This window comes from Triturus cristatus, chromosome 1_2, assembly GCF_964204655.1.
Source record: "Triturus cristatus chromosome 1_2, aTriCri1.1, whole genome shotgun sequence".
Taxonomy (NCBI): domain Eukaryota; kingdom Metazoa; phylum Chordata; class Amphibia; order Caudata; family Salamandridae; genus Triturus; species Triturus cristatus.
Window position 1 is genome coordinate 1,152,658,461 of NC_140580.1, and position 19,645 is coordinate 1,152,678,105.

At 41.9% G+C, this 19,645-nt stretch overlaps 1 protein-coding gene and 1 long non-coding RNA gene across 9 annotated transcripts in view; one reads left to right on the forward strand and one right to left on the reverse strand.

Annotated features, from left to right (window-relative positions):
* Positions 1 to 19,645, reverse strand: part of POMT1 (protein O-mannosyltransferase 1) — a 128,444-nt gene that overhangs the window by 51,898 nt on the left and 56,901 nt on the right. The gene's annotated exons all lie outside the window — the stretch shown is intronic.
* Positions 556 to 15,129, forward strand: LOC146868902 (uncharacterized). The gene is made up of 3 exons (XR_014966456.1): positions 556 to 658; positions 5,010 to 5,150; positions 14,577 to 15,129. It is a non-coding gene; the product is annotated as an uncharacterized LOC146868902 (long non-coding RNA).

A 19,645-nucleotide genomic window follows, 5' to 3' on the forward strand; every position in this document is an offset into this window, starting at 1 on the left:
TACACAATTAGATTCAAACAGGATTGTCAGGGCAAGATTAGTTTCCTATATTTTTATGGAAAAATTCCAATCACACATTTGTTCATTTTGTAGCTTTTTTATATTGGTGTTGTCACTCTATCCGTGATAGTGACTGAAAGAACAGCCAACACGTGTTTCACCCCTTGCCCTTCCATCGACCTGAAAAGCCATGAACATAACGACAAATCCGGGAGAGATGCCAAATGCCCCTGAACGTGAAGATTTGTTACCAATCCAAATCCAAATCCAAATACTGACTTGATGAACTTATAAATGTCCCACGAAGGAGATACATTTTATCCTAAAGAGACATCCGTAGAAGTAACGAATTAGTTATGGACTCCTAATTTCTATTCATTATTTGAGACTATCAATGCGTGTGAAAAACTATCGTTGTATCCCAATGTACCACGACGACATAATTTCCGCCATTCGACTGTTGATTGCAACATTTGGAATGTAAAATTTAGTATAAATATTAGTAGACTAGAGAGGTCTAGCGCCACTTCTTCCCAAACTGATGATCAGAGGTCCCGATGCTGACGGAGAGGACGGTGACTCTACATGACGGCTAGAAACTCTAACTATTTTGCTGAGGACCGGTTCTGACTTAGAAAACGACTTTTAGCCAGAATAGGTAAATATGAGAGAAATGAACTTGCATTTAATTGGCTTTTCTTACAATTTTAGATAAACAATATTCTGTTTGAATTACTGTGTCGGGTGGTTATTTTATTGTCATGTTTATTGAATGTAAAGAATATTATGATGTTTTTCACCAGATCTATAGCAACTAGTTGATGCCATTGACCTCAAGGTATATGCAGATTGGTTAAGTACGGAAAGTGTTTTCCCCTTATACATGGCACGGATAGAGTGGTAGGATGAATGTTGGTGTTATGGGCCCCACCAGCGTGTGATGTGTGTATGCGCGTGTGACTGCGAAATCACTCCGTCCGTGGAAGTAGAGGGGATTCGGAAGCTCCGATCTGCGCCAGTTTCTTGGTAGCAGAATGATGGTTAACTATTGTCTTGATCTGGTGAATTTGCGTGTATATAAGCTTATTGATTGATATTGATGTTTGTACTAACACTGTATGTTGAAGTCGTATTCAGTTTTGTGTAGTGTGTATGGCTTCTGGGACGTAGGAAGTCAGTGACAGTTCCGTAGTAGGGCAGAGGGAGTGCTGCTCTCGGAAAAAGGCGGGATTGTTAGCCCTGTATGTAGACAGGGGAAAACGTGTGACAATTGAAGTTGCGCGTCGCATTGTCTGGGTCCGATGAGGTAGCATCGCCGTGTGTTGCCATTAGAAACGTATTTTCTGTGTGAAAGAAGTGTATATGATAGCGAAGGTTATCTGTGAAGTTCTGGTCTTAGGTATCAGGGATCCTTATGGCATTCCGTTAACGCTTATCACTGGAAAGGTAATAGGGACTCTCTGAGCTTTGTTAGAAGGACAGAGCAGAGGTAAGCGCTGCTTTGTTAACGTGTGATATAATTCTGTAGTAGGACAGACTGTTCGCTGTTCTCGGGAAAGACAGGATTCTGTGTGAATGTACTACATTTTCTGGTGTGAAAGTGCGTGAATGAGAAGGCATTCTGGTTAATTGTGAAACTCTTAGGAGCATTCCGGAGAAAACAGTTAATTGAAGCTTGTTAGAAGGGTAGAGTTGAGGGATGTGCTACTTTATCAACGGAAGTAACGATTCTGTAGTAGGGCAGAGGTAAGCGCTGCTCTCGGGAAAGGCAGAATTCTCGTGGGAAAGGTCTTTTGCTGTTCTGTGGCTAGCGAAGCAGACAATGGAGATGTTTGTATGTTGGAACTAACAGACTCGTAGAAATTGAAACAAAGTCTACCGAGTAGTTTTGTAAAGGAGGGGTAGACGAGAGAGATAGGAGACAGGAGCAGAAGCTGCTGCAGCGACTGCTGACGTCAGGAAGACCGCGCTGTGATTGGACATTGGGTTAGAACGGTGGAAGCACGGTGATTGGTGTGCTAGTATACGCCGTGCAAGGATTGGGAGACATACAGGGTGACGTAGACGCTCCAGGATTGGTGCGTTGGTGTGAGTCGCGCTGGGATTAGTGGACTGAGTCAGTGACGTAGACGCTCCAGGATTGGTGCGTTAGTGTGAGTCGCGCTACAATTGGACAGGAGATCGTATAGTTGTAGAAAGACAGAAGGGTTGCGGAAAATAACAAAATGTATTACCATGCTGAGGAAAAGAAAAAGAAATCCTTGTTTAGTAAGGTTAAGAACTGGTTTGACAAGGATAAGGATATTGTGACTAGGGAAGGTCAGTTACTTCCTCCGAGTAGAACCCCCGCATCCTTCATGGTTGCGAAGTATGGGTATCATACCTGTATTTGGTTAGATAACTGGGTAAAGTATACTAGAGAGGATGGAGTTTTAGCTTTCCCAGAGCATGGCTCATTTAATCTGGCCATAATGAGGAACTTACGGGAGAGGATGATGGGTCTAGAGCCTCGGCCTAGGCCTACGCAATTTGAGGCATTGACTGAATGGGAAGATGAAGTGCATGAGCGAGAAAAGCAGAGGAGTGGAGGGAATTACAGGTATATGTTTGGGCGAAAGTATGATCGCGAAACTCATCATGACCGGATGAGGAGCTGGCAAGATGCCAGCATGACTGAGGGATGATATCCTGTAAAAGCTGCAGAGGAGACAGAAGGGAGAAAGTGTACAGAAAAAGAACATAATGTAGAAACAAGGAGGTATGGGGCGAATGAGTCTGATGATGATGTCTTAGATGACATGTTCTACAAAAGACCACCCCCGTATAGACGAGAACCAGAGGTAGGAACAGCAGTTACCCCAATGAGAGACACCCTGCGGATTATAAAGACAGAGGTTATGACCCCTGAGTTAAAAAGCAGTAATTCCCTTGCAGAGAGAGAGAGAAAGAGAAAGAGAGAGAGAGAGAGAGAGAGAGAGAGAGAGAGAGAGAGAGAGAGAGAGAGAGAGACAGAGAGAGAGAGAGAGACAGAGAGAGAGAGAGAGACAGAGAGAGAGAGAGAGACAGAGAGAGAGAGAGAGACAGAGAGAGAGAGAGAGACAGACAGACAGACAGACAGACAGACAGACAGACAGAGAGAGAGAGAGAGAGAGAGAGAGAGAGAGAGAGAGAGAGAGAGAGAGAGAGAGAGAGAGAGAGAGAGAGAGAGAGAGAGAGAGAGAGAGAGAGAGAGAGAGAGAGAGAGAGAGAGAGAAAGGGAGAATGAAATTGAGGATGAAAAGACCAGAGAACTAGCAAGGACCACATTTGAATTGACAGAGAAAATCAGGGAACTGACGAAAAATCTTGAAGCAGTTACGGTGCCTGTAACAATAGGTCCGGTTATGCCTGTATTCGAAAAGCAGAGGGTTGGTGAAAGTGGTTTGCCAGCTCCATATGTAGCCAACAGATTGATTGTTCCTCCAGAGCAGACAGAAATGAGAACGGGAGAAAATCAGTGGAGACCAGGAGAAAATCAGTGGAGACATACCATATGTGGAGGAGAGTTGAATGTGCAGACTAACTCAGGTTTGAATTCCGGTTGTGTGGAAGGGAACAGAATGATTGGAGGATCGATCTTAGAACCACAAAGAGTGACCGAACCAGGGGGTGCAGAAAAATCCGCAGGGATAACTGCGGAAGATTTGAATGATTGGCTGAAAGCTTTGCAGAGGAAAGAAAAGGAATCCCAGGGAATTGATGTAGCTAGAATACGTATGGAAATGGAGGAGTTGATTGTAGGAACAATCCCTACAGAAACGCTGAAAAATTATCAGGAAGGGGAGATTCTATTCCTGTGTAAGAGTATCACATGGAGAGCAAAGAACATACATGACAGGTTGAAAGGAATAGCCAGTGAAATGGGAATTGACATGGAGAAGGTAAAAGCTTTACAAAAGCCTTACCGAGTGGATTTTACGGATAAGGACATTGAGAATCTGAATAATGCAGGCCGAACAGGGCAGATTAAGGAGATGATTGCTTTGCTGAGAAAATGGGGAGATGTGGAAAAATGGAAAGATAGATGGTATAGAAAACGAGAGAATGCAGCAGACAGAACTTATTCAACATTCCCCCTGAAAGAAAAGGAGAAAGCAGTGACAGCTTATCCTATGAGGGAGATTCCAGGAGGAGGGTACGTACATGTCCCATGGACCAGACAAGATATTTTGTCATTTACAAATGATTTCCCTCGACTAAGAGAGAAGCCTGTCGAGTGGTATAGACAGGTAGACAGATTTGTGAAGTTGTCAAAGGTGCTGTGGATCGACTTGAATAGTCTGTTTGATATAATTGTACCAGCAGACCTGTGGGCTGAATGTAAGATAGTCATAGACTGGCCCACTAAAGAATATCCGAGAGATCCAAAGACAGGAGCTCCAGACCCGGAGGTTATGAAAAAGTATGAGCAGGTTATGGCTTTCCTGAAAAATAAGATACCCCCCAAGGAAACAGACTGGGTTAAGATAGATCGAACACATCAGGAAGTGAAAGAATCAGTCCATGCTTACTATGAAAGACTAATACTGGCTTTCAAACAGTTCAGTGGAGAGGAACATCTGGGTGACAAGGATCTAAGCCATTTTGTAAATAGATTTGTGTATGGCTTGCGACCTGAAATCAGTGAAATGATAAGGCAGCATACCGTAGACTGGCAGAGCAAAAAGATTGAGGAGATCCTGAGACATGCAAAATACTTCAGTGATGAAATTGAGGCAAAGCAAAGGAAACTGAAGGAAAAGGCAATGTGGGCACAGGTGAAAGTTGCAGAAAGACAGGAAGCTCAATTGGTCGAACAAGCAAATAACCCAGGAAATAAACCCAGGTTTGGCTCAGGAAAAGGGAAAGGCAATATTGAGGAAGCAAAGAAAAGGTTTCCCTGCCACAACTGTGGAAAATTAGGGTACTGGAAATCCGAGTGTAAGAATCCACCGTCTACTAATGATGACAATCCATCATTGAATTCACAGGTGCAGAGTGAGGGGTGTGGTCAGCATCAGCAACAGCAGAAGGCTGTTAAACAGCAGAATCAGGTGCCAAAACCACCCTTGCCACAAAGAAGAGGATCCCAGAAGTACAGTCAAGATTCGGGGTTCTACGATGAAGAGCAGGTAAACAAGCCAAAACGTGCAGGCGCTGTGTCACACTATTGGCTAAGGAATGAGGGAAGTGATTCTGAGGGAGAATTCTGACGGTGCCGAAGAGAGGAGGAAGAGTGCGTACTTGGCGCAACTCTAGAAATAGACCAGGCAGGACCATTTGTAGATGGGAAAATCAATGGTGAAAGTGTTACTTTTTTAGTTGACACAGGAGCTACGAGATCAACTGTCAGGTCAGCTGATATAAAGAATCTTCCTCTCTCGGATGAAGCAATCCAAGTAGTTGGTGTGTCCAACACACAGATCAAAACTCATCTTACGGAACCAGTAAGAGTTAGAATAGGGAAATTTTCAGAAATGCATCGATTTGTGGTGTGTGACACTAGTCCTGTGAACTTGCTAGGTAGGGACCTGCTGTGCAAGATGAATTGCATTATTTTCTGTACTCCAGATGGAATAACCTTTGACACACCAGATGAGGATGTCCTATACCGAATGACCATGGATAACAGGGAATGTGAGGCTATGGGAACATATGCTGTGTTTAATCCAGATGCATTACCCTCAGAATTAAAACAGACAGTAAAAGCAGCAGTTTGGGATGTTACTGGAGAAGATGTGGGCCTGATGAGAAATGTAGATCCAGTAAAAATTTCCGTAAAAGAGGGAGTGGTTTACCCAAACATTCCACAATACAGACTGACACCTGAAATAATTGAAGGAATAACACCCATAATTGAGAAAATGATCCAGCAGGGGGTGTTAAGAGAAATATTGAGCAGCCCATGTAATTCACCAATAATGGGACTGAAGAAACCCAATGGAAAGTTCAGAATAGTACAGGATTTGAGAAAAATTAACAAGATTGTTGTGTCATGTTGTCCCATTGTGCCAAATCCATCAGTGATTTTGTATCAGATTCCCCATGATGCAGAATGGTATACAGTAATTGATTTATGCCATGCTTTCTTTTCAATCCCTGAAAATTCAGTTTTGGTCCAATACATTGAGGACTTGCTTGTGGCATCAAAAACACGTGAAGCCTGTGAAGTAGACACCATTGCTTTACTGAATCACTTGGCAGATGGAGGATTAAAGGTATCTCCAGCCAAATTGCAATTCTGCAAAAAAGAAGTCCAGTATTTGGGACATAATATTGAGAAAGGCCTGAGGAAAGTGACCATTGACAGGATTAAAATCATCAGAGGGATGAGAGCCCCAATGACACAAAGAGAAGTAAGAATGTTCCTGGGAATGGTTGGTTACTGTCGTCAGTGGATAAGTAACTTTTCCCTGATTGCCAAGCCACTGATTAAATTAACAAAAAGTGAGGTGAAAGACCCATTGGAATTAAACCCAGAAGAAATGGCAGCATTTAAAGAGTTAAAGAACAGGCTATGTGAAGCTCCTGCCCTAGGAATGCCAGATTACGAAAAAGAATTTGAGCTGTACTGTAGTGAGAGAAATGGATGTGCACTTTCAGTGTTAATCCAGAAACATGGACGTCTGAGAAGGCCAATTGCATACTTCTCATCAACACTTGACCCAGTAGCTGTGGGTTTACCAGGTTGCCTGAAAGCAGTAGCTGCTACATGCAGAAGTCTGGAACAAAGTGAGGGAATCATAATGGGATATCCTGTACGGGTATTCGTACCTCATGATGTGGCAATCCTTTTAACAAGGAGCCGGACACAGTTCATGTCTCATAGTCGGCTGACTAAATATGAGAAAGTCATTCTTGGTTCAACAAATGTGAGCCTTGAGAGATGTGTGAATGTGAATCCAGCAACACTATTGCCTGATGCTGAATGTGTGGGAGTGAGGAATGAAGTTGATCATGACTGCCTGGATGTGCTTGATTACTGTACAAAACCAAGACCAGACATAAGAGATCTGCCACTGCCTGAGAGTGATCATGTGTTGTTTGTTGATGGATCTTGCTTGAGAACGGATGAAGGAACACTGAGTGCTGCATATGCTGTGTGTACAGTTTCAGGAGTTGTGGAAGCATCACCTTTGAAAGGAGTTAAATCCGCTCAGGTGGCAGAATTGGTGGCCCTAACGAAAGCTTGCAAGATTGGAAGAAATGTGAGAGTGACTGTGATGACTGACAGCCAGTATGGCTTCGGAGTTGTCCATGATTTTGGCCAGTTATGGCTACAAAGAGGTTTTCTGACCTCAAGTGGAACTCCCATAAAGAATGCTGAAGTGGTTGGAAAATTGCTAAAGGCGATACAGCTGCCTAAAGAACTAGCAGTTGTAAAATGTGCTGCTCATGGTCAAGGTGATGATTTTGTCACCGTTGGGAACAAATTTGCCAATGACATAGCACAATATTGTGCAAGGAATAATCATTCCATTAATCGGAGTAAAGAAAGAGAAATGTCTTCTTGTTCCTTAATGTTTACTAATGCGGTGGGAACCCGGGAGGAAGTGAAGCAGTTGCAGGATGAGGCAGGAGATGAGGAAATGAAAGATTGGGTGAAAGCAGGTTGTGCACCAAGGGAAAAAGACCATGTGTGGGTCTATAGGGATGGAAGACCAGTCATGCCCCATAGCATGTTGTCAACAATGGCAAGGATGTATCATGGCCAAAGACACTTGGGGAGGGATGCTATGATAAGGGCCTTTAAGCAGACCTGGTATAGTACAAAATTCAGGCTGATAGCAGAGAGTCTCTGTCAGAGATGTCTGATATGTCAGCAATTCAATCCTGGAAAGAAAACAGTGGTGAGCCTAGGAACCATAGGCAGGGAGGGAGGACCATTCACAAGAATGCAGATAGATGTCATCGAAATGCCCCAAGTCAACAGATTGAGGTATGTCCTGGTGGTGGTCTGTTTGTTCTCCAGGTGGGTGGAGGCATATCCAACAAGAAGAAATGATGGGATAACAGTGGCCAAGCTACTGTTAAGAGAATTCATCCCAAGGTATGGGTTCCCAGTGACCATTGAATCAGACAGAGGAGGACACTTTTATAATGAAACCATGGGTTTGATCTGTGAAGCATTGAGTGTACAGCAGAAGCTACATTGTGCTTACCGACCAGAGGCTTCTGGTGTGGTTGAACAAATGAATGGTACTATCAAAAACAGAATTGGCAAAATGTGCCTAGCCACAGGAATGAAATGGCCGGATGTCTTGCCTCTAGTCCTGATGACAATTAGGTCTACTCCAGACAGAACAACAGGTTTGAGTCCACATGAAATTATCATGGGACGTGCTATGAAACATGCCTTTGCACCAGTCAACAAGCTGATGACTATAACTGATGACATGATTTTGGATTACTGTAAGGGCCTGGCTGACGCAGTTCATTCTGTGTTTCACCAGGTTGGAGAAGACGCCACCACACTTGAAAAGAAACCAGCCCATGATCTAAGCCCAGGGGACTGGGTAAGAATAAAAGTCCACAGAAGGAGGAATTGCCTGGTTCCAAGGTGGGGAAGGCCAAGACAAGTCATTCTGACCACAACGACTGCTGTGAAGTGTGCTGGAGTGAAAAATTGGATACATGCAAGTCACACACTGAGAGTTCCAAATCCAAGAGACGGCACTGGAAAAGAATGCTTTGAAGAATCAGATTCCAGTGATGATGCAGACAGTGAGACAGTAAAAAGAAAAAAGAATCCTGAAAGTGGGGAAAGTGAGTCAAGAGAAATTTTCATCCCACCAGGGGAAGTTCTAAAAAGAACATTGCAAACTCCTGAGACAAGTCCAGATTCTGAAGAAGTGCCTGAAGTTCCAACTGACAGTGACAAATACAAAAAGAAAGAAAGAAAAGAACATTCCAACAGAGGTATCACCTGAATCAAATGAGATAATTGGACAAGTTCCACCTGAAATAATTCTTGAAGAAGAAGGGACAGAAAAAGAAAGAGGGACAGATTGCGGAAAAACCCCGAGGAGGTGTAGGGAACATCAACAACAAGCTAGGTGAAGGGACAAGTAGACAGCAAGAAGATTGCGTGTAGGAGACGCGAGGAGGGACAGAAGTAGGGAAATCTCAATTGGTGGAAAAAGAGACTGTTGGAGAAAAAGAAATTGTTGGAGAAAAGAAAACTGTTGATGAACAAGAAGCAACTGAGACAGAATCTGATGAAAGTGAAAATGAGATACATGGAGGACGAGTTCTGAGAAAGAGAACTTGGATTGGAGAAAGAAACAATAAAGAAGGAAAACAAAAGAGAAATGCTAAAGGTGATCTTTGGCCCAACAAGATAAAGAGACTGAGGTATAGACTGACACGAGTTAACTCTTCGAAAGCTGAACAAGTGAACGAAGTGTCAAGTCAAAATCCAACGAAGGAAGAGGTAACAAAGATATCTGAAGGAACTAAAAGAATCAGAAAACCAAACCAGAAGTATAAGTCACCAGAATGGACGTATGTGGCACTGCCTGAACAAGGAGAAGAGGCAGACAGTCAAGGAAGTCCAGAGGAGGCTTTACTGAAAGTGGTTGAAGAAGAAGAAGCAGTGGGAATCCTGAGAGTTATCTTGTCCGACATTGGAGAAGAGACGGATGTTCAGGACCCAATACAGTTCGATGAGGATACAGTGAAAAGTGATGAAAATCCAAATTGAGTAGATCCAAAGAAGTCACTTGAAGAAGAAAGTGAAGAAGTAAAATTAAGAACTAATAGATTGTAATAATCTGGTGGGTACTTGCTGCCCTGAAAAGCTCGGTAGTGGAGTAGAAGAGGCTAAGTCAAAAGACACGGTCAAATTAACAAAATGGCTAACACTGAGAATAACCAAAGTAGATGTACCTTCTTGAAAAGATGGTGCAAGATGTGCTGCTGCTGTACAGGATTATTAATGCTGCTTTGGAGCGCGCTTGCTCTACTGATCTCTTTTAGAGTAACAATAGACACTTTAGAAGGACATACTGAGAACAGGACTAACATAGGGAAGAGTTCACAGAAGATAATTCCAACTGGAACTAGCAATGTGTATATACATAAGGATAGGTCAATTAATGATTTTTCTAGCAATGTGTTTTCAAAATTGCTGTATGAATACGTAAAGACAATGGATGTAAGGGATTGCTACGTCTGTATGCAATTACCTGCTTCTGTTTCGGAAGGAGTGACTTACATTCATCTTCCGGCTACGTATGGAATTTCATGTAGTGTGTTGATTAGTATATTTTATCAATTAGGGAAATTAGATTATAATTAGGGCTCCCGGTTTTCCGTATTTACGGATTTATACATATAAATACAGACGGAAATCGATATTTCCTTTGTCTGTATTTATATTTATAAACGGTAAAATACGAGTAAATGTTGCCGCGCTAGTCTCCTGCCTCCCGATTCCTGCAAGCAAAAACCCGATGCCTCTGGGTTTCAGCTGACAGGGCAGTATTGTGTAATGTGCTAATTCTTCCAGCAATAGTCGGAGTGGCGATGCAGGGGCTCTAGAAGGGGTGAACAATCAACAAAGCCCCATTAACAACTGAATGGTCTTTTAAAGACCTGTGAAGTGCTCGGGGGCGGCTGTGTGTAAGCTGTTTCAGCCCGGGCTGCCACAAACGTGGGGGGGGGAGGTACGCACTGCCAGCAACCTGCCAGGCCAGTGCACAACTCTTGCATCACCCTCTCTCTGCTATTGCGCGCCATGCTTCTGAAAGGTAAGAAAACAAAGTGCATTTGCGTTTCAAATGCCAATATCAACGTCACGAATTGAGGTTTCTTGTAATAAATATCCTTGGATCTCGACAACCATATCAAAGAAAGGAAACAAGGACACTTCATTCGAGAGCAAGATTCACCCGAGTTTAGGAATAGATTCTGGTACTAACGCGCCCGTGGGCTGTTTTTCAGTTCTAGGTTGGCAGAGGTGTAAAATATAGCTGAAAAAAAACATGCCAGCTACTGAGATGGTCTGACAGCAAAGTGATCTCACCCAGCAGCACATTACAAGTTGATTACCCCTCTGTTTACGTTTGAAAAATGCTAAGTAGACAGGCGCGTAATTGGCATGCAAAGTGTTGCTGAAAAGAACCCTATATTTTTATATTACTAAGAATATACTGTCATTGGGCGCTCACACTCGCCTGAAGGAAAAGCAATCACAAACCACAGAATCATGTCCCTATTCACTGGTTGACACGTGCAGGGCGGCCTTCTTGTTTACAAGATTGGGTTCGTCTACACGGTAACCAGCACACAGCTGCGAGGAGATGGTCCAAAGCTTACATTTTTTTTTATTTAAAAAACACCCTTCAAGTCCTCATCTTTTCATCTTTCAATGTACGTTTGTGAATGTTATTTATGGTAAATCTGGTTCTAGCCAGTTTCCCAGAGTGCGTAATGCAGGAGGCAAACCAACTGTGCTGTCCTTCCTTAGCATAGATTGTATTTAGTGATTTGTTGTGTAGATGGTGTGCACAAATAAATACATCATAAAATGGTAATCCCAATATAGCTACTTAAAATGTGTTTATGTAGGGTGGAATTAAGTCAAGGCAAATGTCTGTAACGCTGGCTTAGTGGCACGTAATTCTGCAAACTTCATGTTATGCTTGATATGCAAAATTCCAGAAACCTTGTAATTACATAATGAGGCATAATTACACAGATTTGTTTTTACACAGGAGCTTGGGAACAATGCGAACAAACTGAGCATCAGCGGCACTTGTGGTTTTGTGCTATATTTTTAGTATGAAACTCGCCCTTATGTACAACATGGGCAGGAGGGTGCATTTTGCGATAAAATAAAGTGCTAACTGGCACATGCATCAATGTCAAAATTTGCGATTCCTTATAAAGTTAGCGATTCCTTATTTGCGAGAAATAAGGAATCGCAAAAATCGATGCATCTTAAAAATTGCGAAATAATAGCAAATCCCAATAAATCGCAATCGCAGTTAGCGAGATCTCAAAGTGCGAACTTGCTATTTGCGAAATCGCAAATAGCAAAATCGCAAATAGCGGAGTTACACATTTGATGCATCTTGATTACATCACTACCAGGAAGTCAGCAGCCCAAGTCTCATTCAGTGCACAGTCACAGTGAGAGGAGGGAGCTGACTGCAGGAGCAGAACAGGAGTGAAATTGACATTTGGAACAACACCTGCCCCTTTCACAAAATGGATACAGCAACAGCAGAGAACAGCCAAACTACCAGGAAGAGGAAAAATACGTTTTCTAATAAGGAAATAGACACACTGATTAAGGGTGTGGTAGACAGCCATGACAAGCTGTTTCGAAAATTGTCATTGAAAGTGGCAGAGCAGGAAAAAAGAAAAATATGGATCCGGATCCAAAATAAAGTGAACACTGTTGGGGTCATACACCGTACCCTCAACGATTTAAAAAAAAGAGGGGTGAAGCTCTAACAGAATCTTTTGGTCATTCCGGTACCATCAGCAAATATTGAACGGGTTTTCAGTGGTCTTCACTTCATTAACGAACCAGAAAGAGCCTCAATGCCCTCAAAGTATCTTGAAATGCACATGTGCTTATACTACAATGGCAAAGTTTTCAGCTGAATGTATTGTGTTGCCCAATAACAACCGGGCCCAGGTGTGCCTTGTCAATGTAAATAAATGTGGAAAAATACTAGCTGTAGCGTCGCCTTTTGCTTGTGGCAAAAATAAATATGGATAAATACAGAAAAAAAGGCCAAAAAATAAATATGGATAAATACAGACGGAAATGGCAAAAAAATAAATACCATAAAACCGGGAGCCCTAATTATAATATGTCTAACATAGATAATATTCTTGGGCAACTGCCTATGAATAAAGAACTGAATCCTGCTAAAGAAGCTAACACTTTAGGTGAGATTTTTATAGAAACTAGAGAATTAACATTAGAATATGTTTTTAGAAACAATTTAACTTGCAGTTTGAAAGAAGAAGAGAAAACATTCCTAGATATGGTTGAAAGAAGAAGGTTGAACATGCACAAGAAAGCAGAAGGGCATAAAATGAGTGAAACAATGTGGGATATTGAGAGAGAAAAAGAATTGAAAAATGGAGCCAGTCCAACTATGGCTATAGATGCACCACAGAAAGGCAAACTATGCATTGCCAGGAAGAGATCCCAGTATGATTATTATTTCATAGGGACTAGTGAGTGCCATGATACATACTTTATTGCAACCGGTTTTTTAGAGGAGGAGAGGATCCAGTTTTTCCGGGAGTGTATTATATTTGTGGGAACAAGGCTTATTACCGTTTGCCTGACCATTGGTTTGGCACATGTTATGTGGGCCTGGTCTTTCCAAAGATTTTTCACATGGATAGAGTAGACAATGCTGAACATACTAATCCCTTAACACGCTATAGAAGAGAAACATGGACAGAAATTGTAGGAGATATTTTTGGAGCTTTAATTCCAGGGGTGGGAATTTCATTGAATGCATTTGGCATTCGGAAGCTGTCAACAGTGGTAGATCGCTTGTCAACAAGCACCGCTGGAGGCTTTCTTTTGGTAAATACTGAAATGGTTGCTTTACGCGCTATGGCGATGCAAAATCGACTTGCCCTTGACATTCTTTTGGCAAAAGAGGGTGGAGTCTGTGGAATGCTGAAAGTTCAACATTGTTGCACTTACATTCCTAACAAAAGCAAAGATCTAAAAGTCTATATCAAAAATATTACTGATTTGCATGAAGAATTGGTACCACTGGAAGCTGAAAGTATCTGGACTAAAATGGCTAATAAGATGATTGCTATTAAGAATTTTGTAGCTAAAATAGGTAGTACCATTTTTGGTAAGATATTATTTCCATTAACGTGTGTAATTGTTGCATTATTAATTCTTAGATTAGGGTGTATGTGTTGTAGATATAGAAGGAATAAAAAGAAAATGACAAGAGAAAATGTTAAAAAGAGACAAAAGAAACCAGAAAGAGATTCACAAGAAATAGAATTAGAAGAATTAAAAGAAAGCATGTATATAGAAACTAAGAAAGAAGATGATATGGAAACAAGGGTTTAAAAATACACAGGAAGACATTTTGAATTTCTTGAAAAGGGGAAATTAAATTTGATTTTTGGGATTTTTGATTTTTTGTGGTGATAAGATATCACCAAAGAGGGGATTGATGGAGCAGGGTTTTTACTTTAAAAAACCAAATACCTGTTTCATGTTCGTATGTTATAATTAAAAGTACTACTGATTAATTATTAATTATTAAAGATTTGTCGAGTCATGTCTAACCAATCTAATTAACAGAAGAATTACACGTGGGAATGCTATTGCATGGCTAAAATAATAAGTGAACTAAGCTGGTGAGCAAACTGACAGAATAGATGTTGCTTATGTGATGTTATTTTGTTTTGCGCTTATAATTAATACACATTAATGGCTTCTTGATGTCGCAAATAGCTAGGTAAATGCATACACATAAGGGTTTTAGCAGGGGAAAAACACTGTATAATCATTTCCATGCAGTAATTATGTTTTGTGTTTCATTTTACTTAAGTTGACCATTGTGGCCTGCTAGAAAATGGCTACCACCCGCAGCCTGCATTCGAGTAGATGGAAAATTTGACAGGAGGCTTCGCGCTGACTGCGACCTTGCCCTTCCATCGACCTGAAAAGCCATGAACAGGACGACAAATCCGGGAGAGATGCCAAATGCCCCTGAACGTGAAGATTTGTTACCAATCCAAATACTGACTTGATGAACTTATAAATGTCCCACGAAGGAGATACATTTTATCCTAAAGAGACATCCGTAGAAGTAACGAATTAGTTAGTGACTCCTAATTTCTATTCATTATTTGAGACTATCAATGCGTGTGAAAAACTATCGTTGTATCCCAATGTACCACGACGTCATAATTTCCGCCATTCGACTGTTGATTGCAACATTTGGAATGTAAAATTTAGTATAAATATTAGTAGACTAGAGAGGTCTAGCGCCACTTCTTCCCGAACTGATGATCAGAGGTCCCGATGCTGACGGAGAGGACGGTGACTCTACATGACGGCTAGAAACTCTAACTATTTTGCTGAGGACCGGTTCTGACTTAGAAAACGACTTTTAGCCAGAATAGGTAAATATGAGAGAAATGAACTTGCATTTAATTGGCTTTTCTTACAATTTTAGATAAACAATATTCTGTTTGAATTACTGTGTCGGGTGGTTATTTTATTGTCATGTTTATTGAATATAAAGAATATTATGATGTTTTTCACCAGATCTATGGCAACTAGTTGATGCCATTGACCTCAAGGTATATGCAGATTGGTTAAGTACAGAAAGTGTTTTCCCCTTATACATGGCACGGATAGAGTGGTAGGATGAATGTTGCTGTTATGTGATGTGTGTATGCGCGTGTGACTGCGAAATCACTCCGTCCGTGGAAGTAGAGGGGATTCGGAAGCTCCGATCTGCGCCATGAGCACCTCCATTCCATCGGGTCACTCCCCGTGCGGCTGTTGTTCGGTCTGTGAGTTAATGGAAAAAACGACTGAACTTCCAGCTGCTCAATGGGAGGACGTGGTATTTAAACAAGTTCAGTAATTGTAACTCATCAAATGTGATCTACAGTTTGACTTGCCCATGTGGAATGTATTACATAGGTTTAACCTCTCGTAAGGACAAGGTTCGAGTGCAAGAACACCTATGCACAATTAAGGCCGGAAAATTGACCACACGTCTGGTACAACATTACAGGGAACATTCACACAATCATAAAGCGCTAAAATGGGTTGTACTTGAGAAGGTAGTGGGTGACGTAAGCGATGTGGAGAAAAAACTTGCTGTTAAAGAAGCACGTTGGATCTTTTCCGAGAAGGTAGATCAGATTGGCCTTAATGACCAGATTGAGTGAAACAAGATCAGCAGATGAATTTTGGCTGTATAAAACCATGACTGTCCTAGTGTTGACATTGACGAATAGGGGTGAGGCAGGAGCTCACTGTGAGTCTATATGTATTTGTGTCAATACTTGTGTGGACTGACTAATAGGCCATGCGGAACAGGGCAGGTCGCCCTGTTTATACACTCGTGTAACTGTGCATTTGGAATGATATTCTTCTAACTCTTTACTTGTATTGCGGAATGATTCACAAGAGTCCAGGGCAGTACTACACTAAATTATGTCGTTTTTTGCAAACTTTGTACAATTTACATTGTAGTATTAGAATCATTGCAGGGCACGATCTTTTATTCATTATGTGCTTTCACCATTCTAAGATGGCGCCCGCACTTGCCAGATCATTGTTGAGTCTAGTGCAGGGGTCATGTGATCTTGGATGCTGCGAGAGAGCGCGCGTCACATTTAAATAGAAGAGCTCCGGTCGGCGTAGGTGCTGCCGGGTTGATTTACCGTTCGGAGTCCCTGAGGAGCGGTAAGAGTATGTGGGTCGAGACTACAGGGGTGTACGATTAAGGATAGCCACGATTTGAGCGCAGTCCATCGTGAACGGGTGAAAGGAAATGAGTGAACTTTTACCTTTTCACCATGTTACGGTTTGGGAACGGTTGTGGCACAACTTCCGTGAGAGTTCTTGTCATGTTGTAAAAGATACACCGAAATGACGAATGGTGATATAACTGCGGTATTTGCCAGATGAGGAGTATCGGTATAAGGAATGATGCAGAGTGAAGCTGACCGAAACTTTATGACATTTACATACGTTTTTAAGATGCCAAAACTGTTGATGCCTTATTTTGCATTGCAGTTTTAAAGCTTGAGTGTTGCACTGCGTGGGCATTTACTGTGGCTGTAAATATGAACATTTAAGTGCCTGAAATACATGATAGGTTGGTCTCATGGATACGCGTGGAAGGCTGCTTGAGATATAGTGTGCTGTTTACCACCGTATACTTAAGATGGAGTATATGATGCGCGATTTCTTTCCACAGACAAGATACTAAGCAACAAAAGTGCTATTCACAGGGATAAAAAGTTGTATATGATATACATCCCTACGACGTGGTGGGAGCTGGTATGCGGGCCCATAGCTCCTACTAGGTAAATATTATAAAGTTGAATACAGGACTATTGGCCTACTTCTAGCTATTTGGCCATGGCCTACAATTTTAATGTATACCTGTACTGAAGAGAGCCTGTAGATGAGGGTACATTTTCTCTAAACTTATTCTTTTCTTTGTGTGTCTGTCAGTCACTCTTTTTGATCTTAGATGTCCAGGGAGGTGATTGCTGACCTCGGTTGCCCTGACGAATTTGCCACAAAATAATTGGAAATGAAACATGTTGGCCGTCATTAAAGTGGTCCACAACATGCTGTGTTTTTAACTTGGTTTTGACTCACAGTTCGGAATAAAAGTGACCAGTTGTTGCGAGTCTAGTTCAATTTTAATTGAGACTTCTTGAGTCTCATTGTTTTCACGGGGTCTTTATCCTTTGGCACTCCTTGTTCTACTGGACACATCACTTTTTTCTTTGAGAAAGTTATCGATGAGGACATAAACGTGGGCAAGCTGGCGAGACCCTACCAGTAGCTCCTCTGGTGCTGCGCACGTGAGATACTTTCTCTTTTCTCTACACATTTTTTGAGCACATATACACTTGAAACCGGGGCTTATGTGTTGATTTGAGTGAACTGACCAACCACTTTTCTTTCTTTCTTTCTCTTTTCCCAGCAGTTTTAAAATTAATGGGCACTTAGGATTCGGCCATACTATGCTACAAGATAGCTGGTTGAGGTTTTAGAGAAGAATATCTTCCCTCATTGGAATCAGATATATATAATAAATTGAGAAAGTGCCTGCATAATGCTCCCAGAATGCTCTCCGATTAGATGCAAATATTTGCAGAAGCTTGAAAGCAAGATTAATGATTCTTTGCTTTCAATATAAAATGTTACTACAAAACGAAAGTAGGAAACATTTTGTTTTGGTAAACTACTGTAAAATTTCAGGAACCATTTCTTTGCAACATCATTTAGTAAAATGTGTTGATGCATGCTAGTATTTCCCCAAAATATTCATATTAGAAAATCAGTGTAACCAGGTTCAATAAGATTTTGGGAAACATACAAATAAACAAGCATTGGCAAAGCCAATAGGTCTGAAATGGTGGTCAGCTTTTTAGTTTTGGCAATGCGTGACTTGTTCTGGCATGGTTTCTGTAAAACCTTATTGATGTGAGAGCTGGCGGACCCTCACCATTATAACAAACATTGGCTAAAGAAAACCTTGTTTTTGGTCTCAAAAAAGCACACACTGCCACATTAGTTACTGGCACTGAACAAAACTAATTTGTGTGCCGATATGCTCCTTGTGAAAGAGCAGAATGCCGTCACTCACCGTGAAGCCAGCCGATACAGAGAGAGAGAGAGAGAATTTTAATAAACACAAAAGGTCATGGTTAATGCCAGACCAAATTAGGGGCCCAATTATTAAAGAAAGTCTCAAAAGTGCACCCTTGGTATATGTCCTTCAGGGGCAGCTGGTGAAGTTTATGAGTGGGAGGGGCGGGCATGCAGGAAAATAGGAGACATGGATCTCATGCAGGGAAGTGAAGGGATGCAAAGTAGCAAGAATAGAGCTAGTGCCATTGCTTGTACACCTGTCTCATCCAGCCTTGCGTCTCTTTTTCCGTATGTCTCACGGTCCCTGCTGCTTTCTCTTTGTACCTGTTGCTGCTCAGTACCTCTCTGCTGTACCTTGCACCGGTCCCGACCTCTCATTACCCCATACCTGTGGCCGTTTACCTCTCTTTTCCTGCTGAAAATCTGAGCAATATACACACTATGCACGGATTGTTCTCGTCCCGAATTTGAATTCAGAACTGAAAATGAAATAGCCAGAGATATATTACACAGCGCCAAGAGGCCTTGCATGTGCACCAATGCCCTTAACACATACTGCCAGACTTTTAACGCTATCAGAATTGTGAGACTTATCCGCAGAAATCTCGCAGCTGCTGTGCCATTGAGAACTTTATAATATGTAACAGGAAGCTCTAGTTAAAAGCAAGTTCAGAATTCTTTCAGACCATGTCTAACTCAACAGAGGTAGCAATGTGATTTTTTTTAAAGGGGGAGGCTTGGTGCATAAAAGCTTACCTCGCATTACAGCCATCGCGCAGTTTCTGTTTAGGAGACACAAACTGTACACCGCACCACATTTACAGGGTTTTGCTTCTATATTCGTATGCATGCAAATAAGGCCCCATCCGTCATATATATCCCGATCTTCATAACATGATTTTATCTCAAATGTTGTACTTACCGGATCGCCAGTCGGGTTCACAGCAAGTCCGTCCTGATCAAACACAGCCAACAGGAATACAGCACACCTGATGCCTGCATGCCGATTATGCCGGAATCAGAGCTGCGCAGCCAACTCTTCCACAGCCCACGCCCCCAGCTTCCATTATCCAACCGGGAGGCCTAAAAGTACAGCGAAGGCAATGGGTGCTCCAATTGTTGCCACCCACTACTCTCTCACTCACCCACTTGCCCTGCCCCTTACCATTCATTTAAATAGCGAGCGAATATCGCCTGGGCGACAGTATTTGCGCCCTATCGAAAACCAACCATTTGCTCCTTTTTCTGGCCACTCCCTTCATG